Here is a 13,368-nt window from a genome sequence, read left to right as displayed (position 1 = left end):
TTAGGACAAATTATTTTTCTTAACTAGATTAAAGTTCTATATCTCATTTTTAAAATTATAAATTATTAATTTTTAAAGTTCAGACATCAGTTTTTTGGAATAAGCAGTGTCCAGAACAGTGAGGTTTAGTTTGATCTACAACATTTTGAAAGTCATGCTGCTTATGGAAGGAATGAAGTGAACAATGTATATCACTTGGTCTAATCTTCACAGATACTCTATAAATGTGAGAATCCTTCATCAGAGTCAAATATAGACCTAGCGAAAAAATAAATAAGATGAAAATAGGCAGTTTACTGAGTTATATTTCATTACTTCTTTCCATTAAGGCAAATAATTTAATTTTATATTTAAAAAAGATTATAATAAACTAACAATTCTGAGGCTGATCAAGTAAGAATCCTATGATATACTAAAGCTATCCTTAAAGTATTTTTTTCTTGGGACTACACATGATGGATAAAATTTACATATAGGACATCCAGGAATGTTCAAGGAGTGTCAGCTATAAATCTCCTTTCTATTCTCATTTAGGAAACACACCAGAAAAGAAATAGTCACGCTACTACAATAGCAATATTGAATCTACTTTAATTTAAACAATTGATTTGTAGATTTCATTATTTTCATATTTGTTTCAACCAATCTATTCTCTAGATAGTCATAATAAATGACTGAATGTGGAAAAACTACTGCTAGAAAGAAAGAAAAGATACATCCAGGAAATCAAGGTAATTTAAAGTTTCTGTATGAGATTAAAATATTTTTTTAACTTAAAAAAACAGTATCCCAAATTTACTTGGGAAATATAATCTTTTTGCTAATGTATACCTTTTCTTTGGAGTTTTAAAGTTCTTAAAAATTTATACCTTCAGCTCCTGGAAGAAGCAAAAAACTTTTTGTGTGAAAAGAGATACTCCGTTTTGTTTTTAGTTCAAGTTTCACAATATGTAAATAAGATCCAGATGTAATGAAAGGTCAGAGGAGACAAGAAAGCAAGAAAAAGAGACCAGAAATTTGAGTACTGTAGTCAATTTCATTTTATGTGGCATTCAATGAACATATACTGTGCGGTGAGCAAAAGATGATGAGTTGAGTCAATTGTTTTCAAAGTTTGTCTTAGTTCAAACTAGCTAGGTAAGCTTCCAGTGTTTAAAGGTAATTATCTATCTTTATGATTATAGCATGGCCCTTAAAACAGTCAACTAGTTTACTTAGCTCAACAAAATGACTTCAATGTTGGAGTAAAACCAGGTTGTTGGGCTTGCTGAGAAATAATATGGCTTTGTACAATATTTAAGGCTGATTAAAAGATTTCCAAATGCCTTTTCACTTTATGAAAAGTCTCACCTTGTTTGCTAATGTTTAGAAGTCAACATTCTTTTGCATTAAAATGGTTCTCTTAATACATAGACTTGTTTTTCATATTATTTTATTTCTTTATTTCATTAATTTTATAATCAAATTATCAAACAAAAAACCTGGAAACTCAGATGAGTAAATTACTTTTTAGAAGACATTTTCATGAGACTACTTATCTTCATATTCTGCTCATATAAGTAGAATTATCTTATTTCTAACTTCAGGAAAAGGTGAAAGAATATTGACATTTCTATAAATAATTAGCATATACATTATTCATTTTCAGTATCATATAAAAACAACAATGATAGGGTGTTGGATATGTATGCCTTTCAGTCTACATAGAAAAAATGTGTTACTCATTTCCTCAAAAGTTATACAGAGATATGGAAAAAAATGTTTGGGAACTTTAATCTACAACAGGGTGATTACAGTTAATAATACTGTGTTATATACCTGCAAATCGCTAAGACAGCAGATCTCAAATGTTCTCAACACACATCAACAAAAAAGATATGTGAGGTAATGAACACAGGTTAATTAGCTTAACTGTGGGAATCATTTCACAATGTGTGTGTGTTTCTGTGCACGTATAAAATCAAAACATCACATAGTACATCATAAATATATGCCCTTTTTGTTATTTATACCTCAATAAAGCTGTGGTAAAAAAATATGAGGTTGAAAGGTAATCCAATTTGATATTGTTCTGAAAGGCTACTGTCTGACCAGTGAACTGATTAATATATGACCAACCTTTTTTTGATCTAGGCACTGTGGAGTTTTCTTTTATTTTGTTTTGTGGTTGTAACATTTACTCAATACAATGGCTACCCTAAAACAATCTATACATTGGATTCTTGATATATTATTATTCAGGCAGTGCTTAAACATGTTAATTTAGAACAAAGGAAACACAGTCCTTCCTTAGGCTTATAAGTACTATTTACAAATGGCTTATTGCAAAATGATTTTATAAAATCTAAAATTTTTTTTTTGTCCTGAGATGTGATAATTCTCAGTGGTGGCCTTTTAATGAAAGCATCCATATTGAAAACATGTAACTATTATATCTGAAGTTTCCTTTCTGCAAAACTGAATTCAAAACAGTCATATGTGATAAAGTGAGAGAAACATTAAATAGGTGAGGTAAGGGAAGTGGCATGAGCAGAACTGCTTAGAAAGGAGAAAAATTAAAATATATAATATATAATAAAATATAATATATATTATTATAATTATTATTTAAGGTATTGCATTTTGTCATCTCATATCAGCCTCACTAGTTTTTAAAATTGGGGGACAATTGGGCAAAAGAAAATGGTTATAGTACTTCTTAGAAGCAAGAAAAATGGGCACAGAACTTCTTATCACCTTGCGATAAGCTTAACAAAATAGATATACATACATATTTGGAAGCTATGACATACTGTAAATTGAATTAAATAATTTGCTTTCTGCAGGTTTTCTCATGGAAAGACTGATTTTAATTCTACTCGTCTCTCACTTTGTTATCAGATTTTTTGTTCCTGATTTGTAATTTAATTATCTAATAGTCCATCATTATTCATATATTATATGAATATCAGCTTTTATTCTTATGTCTCCTGCATTTTTTTTCTCAGATTTCCATTTGTAGAAAGAAGGCAATGATATTTGCTACCCTTCCAATAAGTTGAAAGTATTATCACAATAAAGCATTTTTGGTTAACTAAATCTCACAACATTCTTAATGCTAGTATGATAACATTATATGTCACATAAACTTACAATGCACTAAAACACTTATTTCTCTTTTACACTGTATTGGGTAGCTAAGTATAAACATCATTATTTAGCTGCATAATTCAGTAATAAAAGAAATATTGATATTAAAGTTTTTATTTATGGTTTCTTTCTTTAAATATACCAGTAGATATTCTTTATTTAAATAGTTAACATTTCTATCTTGTGTAATAAGAGGATATGTGATTTATTACTTCTCTTTTTATAAGTGAAGAAATAGAAGAACCAATAAATTCTTTACTAATCCAGAGCCACAGTGTAAATCAACAGAAAATTCCAGAAGGAAATTTAGACCTGTAGACACCAATTCTGACCTTAACCTGTTAATCTAAAATATTTTATATTTTAAGTTTGTAAAGCACCCTATTCAGACATAGGAAGGATATTTGTATTTGGCTTAAATGTGTTAGAACACATAGGACCTTAGAATCACTCTTAATACATAGCTCAACAAATACTGTGTACTACTACTTATACCGACACACATATGTAAAGTCACCTCTGTTGTGAACTGGAGTCAAACTAATTATAAAAACTGATTAGTTCTATTATAAGCACCATAGAATTGAAGCTATATGGTTTCTGAGTGTATGTAGTTAATTTGAAGATACCTGAAGGATGCACCATGTCAACAACAACCTTAAAAATTTAAAAGATTTATGAAGTAGTAGCAATTTTGGAGACAACAATTGCCAAGAACACAGCCTTGGGCATTACTACAAAACCTCTCAAAAGGTAGACTGGGAAAAGAATGTTAGAAGCTTAAAAATATCTTGTGAAGAATAAAAGTAGCTTTTTACTTTAAGTCCGATGGAAAATAGCAATGTAATTATGTACTTGAGTAAAGATGAAAATATACAAACAAGTGTCCATAAGTACTTGTGGTAAGGAGTTCAAATCAGTAAGTCAAATAAGTTTACATTGTTTATTTTTTTTTCAGGGCGAGGACCAAACTCTGGGCCTTGCATGTATTTGGCAAGCACTCTGCTGCTAAGTTAAATCCCCAAACCCAAGTTTATATCAATTTTTAAGTTACTATAACAACCATGCACTAAAAATATAGCAGTGAAAAAAAGTAGCAGCCTATTTTTTTTTCCTTGTTAGGATGGAAATAAGACAAGACACGTTGAAATAGGGAAACTCAAAGATGCAATGTCCCAGTCAACTTGTCAGTGTTCTGCTATACACACTAAAGATTATTTATTAACTAAACTTGACCTGTTAGGTGAAAAACACTTTTACATTTATTTCAAACAGTAATAACAAAGGACTTAAAAATAATCAGAAGACTAATTTTTAAAAACTTTAAAAAAGAAGTACATTTAAACTTTGCCACTAAAAGAAGGCAAAACTCCAGAAATTCAAAGAACCTAAAAAACAAAACAAAACACTTCTTTAAAAATATAAGCTTTTAATATATACTCTAAGCTGAAACATTTTATTCTATATTGAGTTTTTTCAAAAAAACATAATTTTAAGAGTGTGTGTGTGTGTGTTTTATAATACTGATCTGAAACCTCAGAATCAGGAATTTAATCTCTATTTCAGAACATCCAGACTATGATGCTTAAGAATAAAAATAAGGCAGTTCACTATTCAAAGAAGGCCTATCTAGTCTACTACATTTGACATTGAGAAATGAAAACAGAGTACATTTCTTGAACAGAACAAATTATACCTCAAAAATGGAGCATCAAGGTATGGATTGGGTTCTTTAGATGAGGACCATATGCAACTGAAAAGTGACTTTGTTAGGGCAGAAGACAGGATGGGAGTAAAAAGGAAGAAATTGGTTGCCCCTATTGGCATTAAAAAATTCTGTTTTCTTGTCAGAACGGATAGAAATGACTAGTTCTATTGATTCATACACACACACACTTACACATATATATATTCACTGCTGAGGCTGTTTATTTATAACTTTTTTCCTTCTATATGCTTAGACTCATAATTTTTAATATTTAAATATTTAATCCACCTATAGCTTAATTTTTTGTTATATAATCAACCATTTCCACCAAAATTGATAGTCACTTTTTAAAATACCTTTTATTAAATGATCCTTTCTCCCAGTGATTTTTGAAAATCAGATTTACAAATGTTAAGTTCTAATATAACACATAGGCATGTTAATGAAATACCATTTGGTTGTATTTATGTACTAATTCATTTTCTTGTAATGTATGAAATATTTTAATCACTGTGCCTGTTCCATTTTCACATCTAATAGAATGAAGCCTTCTCACTGTTTCACTATAAACCAACCCTCCCATAGTCCACTAGCTATTTTTATAAATTTGTTCTTATTAAAGGACATTTAGAATTGCCTTTGTATATTCCTCTCCTCCAAAAATTGTGGATTATATTAAATTAATCAATAATTTAAGGCATATAATTTCAAATGAACAATTGTGTCTAAGAACATTTTATGTTGCCCTAATCATTCAAGTTATATTTTGTGTTCACCTAGAAGATTTATTTATTTCTGGTAAATTTCTTAAGCTTAGTCTTAGGTATTGTGAAGTTTCCTTTTTTCCCCTTGCTATTGTAAATGAATTCTTTATTGTATTTTCTATTGGCCTGCAATTAATTTAGGTAATATCCGTATGTGAATTGCCATAAAATAAAATATAGCCACCAAGTCATTCAAATCCTTTTTCAATTCATTCTTTTGGGTTTTATCATAGGAAATCTTATATATAAATGCAGTCTGGTTTCTTCTTTATAATATTCAAATGTCTTCTCTTGTATTGATATATTGTGATGGACAAACTTTCTAGAACAGTTAAATAATGGTGACAGTAACTATCTGTTATTTCTAACTTCAATAAGAATTCATCTCCTCTATTGCTTCAGCTTTTTTATATTTGCTGTTTTTTTAAATGAAGTTGAATATTTTATTTCTTATTTTGTTGCATGCTGCTGTTTCAGTGTATAAAAATCACACCAGTAAATGCAGTACATTATAAAACTAAGAGTACTGTTCTTCTGACAAGGTACAACACTCACTTTTCTCCATGCCCAGTTTTTTCCAATGGAAGATCATTAAGTATATTGACACAGGTCCAGGGATGGATGTAAGCAAGTTACAATATTATATTAGGCTTATAATAAGACTATCCTTGAATTACATACTTTTTATAAGTAGTTTTTACCACAGATAATTTCATAAATTCTGATATCAGCCTAGTACCTACTCTAAAAATCACAAGGAATTGTAAAAAAGATGCATATTGTTTTTATCTGCAGTCATTGGGAAGTTAAGGGGTATCTTCTTCAAGTAGCAGTGCTGAGAGTAGGTTTTTAAATCTTATATACACCACTAATTTAAGACAACTCCTGCAGTTATTCCACACTAGTTTATTTAGGGTGTCATTTTCACTCCTCAATAGATTTTACATATTTCTCATATGCTTCTTCACTCATTAGGTCATCTAGTTCTGAAGGGTCACTCAGTGTCATCTTTATCAGCCAATCATCTTTATAACAAGATTTGTTCACAAGCCTTGGGTTTTTTGCAAGTGCCTCATTAATTTCAGTTACTGCTCCTGATAGAGGAGAATAGAGTTCACTGGCAGCTTTCACATTTTCCAAAGCACCAAACTCATCTTGTTTTTTCAATTTTGTCTCAACTTCAGGCAGACTACAATAAACAACATCTCCCAGAGCTTCCTGTGCAAAATTGCTGATTCCCACTGTTCCAATACCATTTTCTGTAGTTATCCCATTCCTGTTTCTCTGTGAATTTACCGAAGGAGAGCAGAGCAGGTCCCATGCACAGCTTCAGAACAGCGCCCATCCTCACCCTCTAGGCAGGCAGAGCACAGAGGGCGCAGGGGCTGCATGCAGGCTGCAGGCCACAGTTAGCAAGCTCTGCATGCTCTCAGCACCATATTTGCAAGGGTACAGAGGGTCACTCACAGCGCCTCTGCCCTATTTGTTGGTTTTTGTGATTAAAAATTTTTATCATGTTTACAATTTTAAAAAATTCTAATTCACTATGTGTTTTTCCAGAAAAATTATACTGAATTTTATACCTTTTTGGCTTACACGCAGATGACTGTATTATTTTTGTGATTTACCTAATAATGATATAAATGGAATTAGAGGGTGTCTAAAATTACTGTCCTTGAATTCTTAAAATAAATCTTACTTGGTGAATGATGAGTATTAAATAAAAACTTGTTGCTGTTTCATGTTTTTGTATATTATTTTACTATTTCTACATATAATCTTCATATGTTATTAGGCCTATAGTCTCCTTGTTATCTTTATTTCATTTTGGAATTAAGGGTTTGTTACCTTTATAGAAGGAATTGGGATTTTATTTTTAATCCTGTGTCATGATATACCTTAAATAACAGAGGAGAAAGAGAGGAATTACCTGTTCATTAAAGTTTTGATTGAATTACTCATGACACCCCCACACTTCCTTCTTTCAACTCTTCCACTCTTTCTCCTTTCATTTCCTAATACATTGCAACAGCTACTTTATTAATTGACAGATGCTGGAAACCAAGGTACTACTGAAATTTATTTTCACTTTAATTTGAATAAAAGCAAGTTAAATACATAATTATAGGATGTAACACTGACATGTGCATCTGCTCTTCCTAACCATCTAAAGTGTATTTTGATGTAGAACAATTGTTTGAGTTTGTGTAGAGCAGAGATGAGGCCAATTGTATATGCATAGCACAAAATCAAAACAATGTTTCCATTGCTCTTTTTGAAGCAAAGATACCTCTCAGTAAAGAAGTGTCAGTTGCCTTATCACTTACAATGATTTCCATATTATATTGCAGTCTTTTTATTTTATTTTTATCTAATGACATTATTTGATGAAGTCTCATTAGCTTAAAAAATGTCTCCATTAGTGTTGTTTGGCTGTAGTGAATGCCTGTCAGAATGATTAATAGAAAGCAGTATGACATGTGATTACATTGTGAATATTAGGATATAATTGTAGGATGAAAGAAAATAACAAGTTTTTCGAATGTCAGGAAAATGGGTACTTGAGGTTTACAATAACATTTCTAGTAATACTTTCAAGGTAAAAAACTTTAAATGCTGTGTCTTCTTAACTATATAATAATATAAACCCCTAGCTCACACCATCTACAGAAATTAACTCAATATGGATCAAGGACTTAAATATAAGAGCTAAAACTATACAACGCTTAAACAGTTTGATTCCTTAAAATACAAAACATAGAATTACTATATTATCCAGCACTTCCAGATATATAACTAAAGGAACTAAAAGCAAAAGTTTGAAAATTTATATATATATATATATATATATATATATATATATATATATATATACACATATACATATATATATACATATATATATAAATGTTCATTGAAGCACTATTCCCAATAGGAAAAAGATGGAAAGAATCTGAATGTCCATCAATAGAAGAACAGATAGACAAATAGTTGTATATCCATACAATGGAATATTATTCAGTAATAAAAAGGAATAATATTCTCATATACATTACAATATGGGTAAACTAATAAGCATTACACTAAATGAAAAAAAGCAAAAAAACCACAAAAGGGCAAATATTAAATGATTACACTTTTATGAAATATCTATAATAGGCAAATTTATGGAGATAGAAAGTTCATTAGAGGTTATCAAGGTTTAGATGTGGGAGAAATTGGGAGTTATTGCATAATAATTACAGACTTTCTGCTTGGGTGATAAAGTTCTTAAAATTGGTACTGGTTATGACTGCACATTATTGTGAATATAATTAATGTCAATTAATTGTGCATGTAAAAATGGTTAAAATAGCAAGTGTTTTTGATATATATGTATATATATATACATATATATCACACACACATATACATATATATATCTTGTACCACAATCTTAAAAAAATAACATACCAAAACCCTTTGAATTATACATTTTTAATGGATGAATCATACGGTATGGGACATATACCTCAAGCTTTTAAACAAAAAAGAAAGGTTGATAAATAATGGAAAACTTGCAGATGGCTTAAAAATTACCCTAACAATGAAAAACATTGATGTTAATGATGTATGTTAAGATTTTGAATAAAACATTGTAAAATACAGTTATCTTAAATAACATTTTATATATGGTAATTTGTACTTTAGTGAATTAAATATTTCATTAAAATGGAAATATTCAATATTTAACTCCCCCAATTTTTGAGTCCTTTCATTGGAAAATAGATGGTTCATGTTATAGTTGGTATAATTTTCCATTAAGGCCTATTACTATACAGTAATAGTTTAGAGAAAGAACAAGGAATGTATTATTCCTCCCATTTTCCCATGATTCAGGATAAAAGAACTATGAACTTAGAAACAGATTTGAGTTTTTGGACTGATAAATGAAAGGTATTAAGGTACCAAAATGACATGTAGCTATTCCTGTAGTGACTAAACATTTAGACCCCAAAGATCTGGTAGGTTATATATTCTTTGTATTGTACAGATATCTGCATTTAGGGACTAAATTTTTGCTCTAGACAATTTATATTAATTCTTTCTTACTTTTTTAAGGTAAGGAAAGTCTCAATATTCCTTTTTACTTCTTATAAGATGATGTCAGAATGCTTTTAAAAGCTTTTCAGTTGCTGATTTTATAACTACGTTTGGTGATAATGTGAAATCAGAATATTTGGTGCAAAACTTAAAAGCAAATATAAAGCTAACAGGTGCTAACACTACCCCCACCGCAATTATAGCATTCTGTTCTTTGAATATGTGCTGAAGATTAATAGGCATACTTTATTATGCCTTCTTTTTTAAAAAATAAAAATAATAAGTAATGTCAAAGGAATGCCTGTCTTTTCCAAAAAATTAAAAAAAAAAAGTGAACGCTGTTGGTGCTATACATATTGTTTCTGAAATCAGAAGTTTACAAAAAAAATTATATAAAGATTCCCCTTTACTTGATTTTTAAAGGACTATAATACATGTGTTAATTCAAAAAATAAAATTATAAAATTTACAAATCCACATAAGTTTGGGCTAAATACAGTTGGTCGTAAAATGAAAAACAAGCAATATGAAAATTATAAGGTTTCATTCAATTAAGGTAAACAGCACTGATTATATGATGAATAAGCATAAATTTCAATTTATATGTACCACACTTTTTCTTGAACATAGATATAACTTCATTTAAAAATCTTACATAAATGTTTATAATTTTGAAAATTTATATATTTTATTAAATCAAAGAAATAATTACTATCAGATCAGAGTTCACTAACTTTTTTGTTAGAATTCTTCACATTTGAAATCATTTATAGGCAGTGCTCTGTTTATCAAGAGCTAATTGCTCTCAATCTCCAGGTCACAGACAACTAGCTTGACCACTATCTCCAAAAGTAATCAACATACTAATGCTACTGCCTGGTGACTACAGAGAACTTTCTGAACTTATTTTCTTTAAAGATGAACACACAAACAAAATTAGAATAGACAAGTTATCTCTCCCCACTTAAAGGTAACAACTGTAAACATCCATACCTAGTTACTCCCAAAGTACTATTAATTCTATCGAGAGAGTCAAATGTCCCTTTATACCCTCACCTGTATGGCCCTCATACAGGTTCTTACATCTTTTATCTGAACCATTCCAATGACCTCTTGTTTGTTGTTATAACTCAGTTTATACCCATTCAACCCATTCTCCATTCTGGTGACAAAGAGGTTTTTCTAAAATGTAAGTTTCAACATATTCTTTCCTTGTTTAACATCTTTCAAAAAAAATCTCATTTCCTACAAGAAAAAAACTAAATGCTTTTTATATGACAAAGATATCACCTATCCTACCTACTTCTCCAGATCTCTCTTGCAATTTCCCTCTCAAAATTCATTCTGTTGCCCAAGTGACCTACTAGCTAACTTGTTATAGCCATTATGATTTTACAGTAGAATAGATTAATAAATATTGATATGCATACAATGGACTATTGGTCAGTAATGGGAATGAACATACAACTACATGAAAAAATGAGTCTATTTTAGAAAAATAGTGGTGAATAAAAGAATCAGACACAAAATGCTACATACTATGATTCCATTTACATAAAGTTTAGTAAAAACCAAAAGTAATCTATAATGGTAAAGGTCAAAGAATAGTAGTTACTCTTTTTGCGACAAGGCACTGGATTTAACCCAGGGCTTTGCAAATGCTCAGTAAGTACTGTATACTGAACTACATTCCCAGTGTTTTTAAAATTTTATTTTGGACAGGTTCTTGTTAAGTTGCATAGGCAACCTCCAACTTGTGATCCTCCTGTTTTAGGCTCCTGAGCTGCTGGGAATAAGGTGTTGTGCCAGTGCTAGATTATTAGTTACACTTTAGGTTTGGGTTGTGATTGTAAGAGCATATTGGGGTTTTCTAAGATGCTGATAATATTCTGGTTTCTTGATTTGTATGCTAGCTACATGAGTATGTTCAGTTTTAAGTTAATTAAACAGTGCCTATACTATGCATGTATTTTTTTGCATTTAAATAAAAGGTAAACAACAATGACAGCCTCAGTGTCTTATCTTTGAAAGTCTCCCAAACTATGACCCTCAGATTTACTTCATTTTTGTTCCTAAAATGTCACATATATGCCACTACTGAATCAATTGTTATATTTTATTCATCTATTTTTTTCTTTTCAATAATACTTGTTCTGAAATATTTCAATCATAATTCTCTAGCCATATGACCCCAATCTCAGTACAGTGTCTGGTAGTTAATAGGTACTCAAAAATGTTATGTAAATGAAGGTTTCTCAATATCTGTGTAATCTACATTTTTGGGCCAGATAATTCTTTGTTGTAGGGGATGTCCTGTGCATTGTAGTATAGAAGTTCAGCAGCATCTCTGGTCTCTATTCATTAATTGTTAGTAGCATCCCTCAAACTGTCAAAATCAAAAATATCACCAGACATTGTCAAATGTTGCCTGGGGACCAAAATTGCCTCTGAATGAGGAACACTTGTACATATACATGTTTTTTATGGGGAAATACAAGCTAAGTTTCAATTTTTTAACCTATAACAAACTTGGGTTCTGAAATGGTTTGCATGTTAAGGATGATTAAAAAGCACTGGAGGGAACGTTGAGCTCTATGTGCTAGAAAATGTTTATACGATGCTTTCAATGTCTAGATAGTAAAATATAATCCACATTAACTGCATCTTAGAACAATGTTTTTTTGGAATTTCCACACAGAAAAGTGATTTTGCCAAGTAAAACAATTATGTAAATAAGATTCTATATATGCAATTACAAAAAGAGTGCAAATAGTAGTCATGTATACTCAATGTCCTAATTATAAGTTATTTCCCAAGGTCTGTATACATGAGTAGGCCATTAGTTCTAAATTATGGAGATTTAATAAATTTCTGCCAAATACTTAATAGTGAAGCTTCCACAAGAAAAGGATAGCTACAAAAGAAACAAATGCATCAGTAATAGGGAGAAAACTCACAAAGGGCAAATCCAGTTTATCAGAAAAAAAAAGAATTTGTATTTTATTCACTTCATGCCGTAGGTTCAGAATGTATCTTTGAGTTGTCATACTGTGAATGATAAAATAATTGAGTACTTCTTCGTTAATGGAGTCTGAGAAAAGAGAAAGTGAATTGGTTTATATTTGTGATTCAAAATGATACAGCAAAGATATAAGTCAGAATCAGCCAAAATTATTTCTTGACAAGCAATTTCTTAGACTATTCCTCATAATTAGAATTAGTCTTTAAGAAGAGAATATGGATCTAATTTTATGTATAACTAGAATGCACCAATCAAAATATAAATACAAGGCAGGCCAAAACAGTAGAGGAACAGGATTAGGGGAGAGAAGAGGGGACAGAAGTGGGTAGTACTGGGGACTAAAAATGGAGCCAATTATGATATATACATTTATGACTAGGTAAAAACAAACAAACAAACAAACAAAAAACCAAAACAAAAAACAAACACTGAGCCAAAAGAAAACTGTACAAAATAAACAAGCATTTTAAAAGAAGAAATCAAACTTGACAATTATAAGAAAAGTTTTCATTTCTACAATATGCTAAAAAACATAATATTTTTGCCTATCAAATTTCAAGATTAAAAATGTTTAAGGACATGCAATCTCATAAACATATATGAATTTGTACATATATTCTAAGAAGGCAATCTGGCAACATGCATTATAAGACCTCACAATT

General features: G+C 30.2%; 1 protein-coding gene and 1 pseudogene across 5 annotated transcripts in view; both read right to left on the bottom strand.

Moving 5' to 3' along the window:
• The window catches only part of GPHN (gephyrin), a 612,413-nt gene that overhangs the window by 309,857 nt on the left and 289,188 nt on the right, over positions 1 to 13,368 (bottom strand). The gene's annotated exons all lie outside the window — the stretch shown is intronic.
• On the bottom strand, positions 6,526 to 7,026 carry LOC308647365 (glycine cleavage system H protein, mitochondrial-like; annotated as a pseudogene). Its single transcript has one exon. The product of its transcript is annotated as a glycine cleavage system H protein, mitochondrial-like (transcript).

Source organism: Spermophilus citellus (genome assembly GCF_964194105.1).
Source record: "Spermophilus citellus genome assembly, chromosome: 4".
NCBI lineage: Eukaryota > Metazoa > Chordata > Mammalia > Rodentia > Sciuridae > Spermophilus > Spermophilus citellus.
This window is presented reverse-complemented; position numbering and strand designations above follow the sequence as displayed.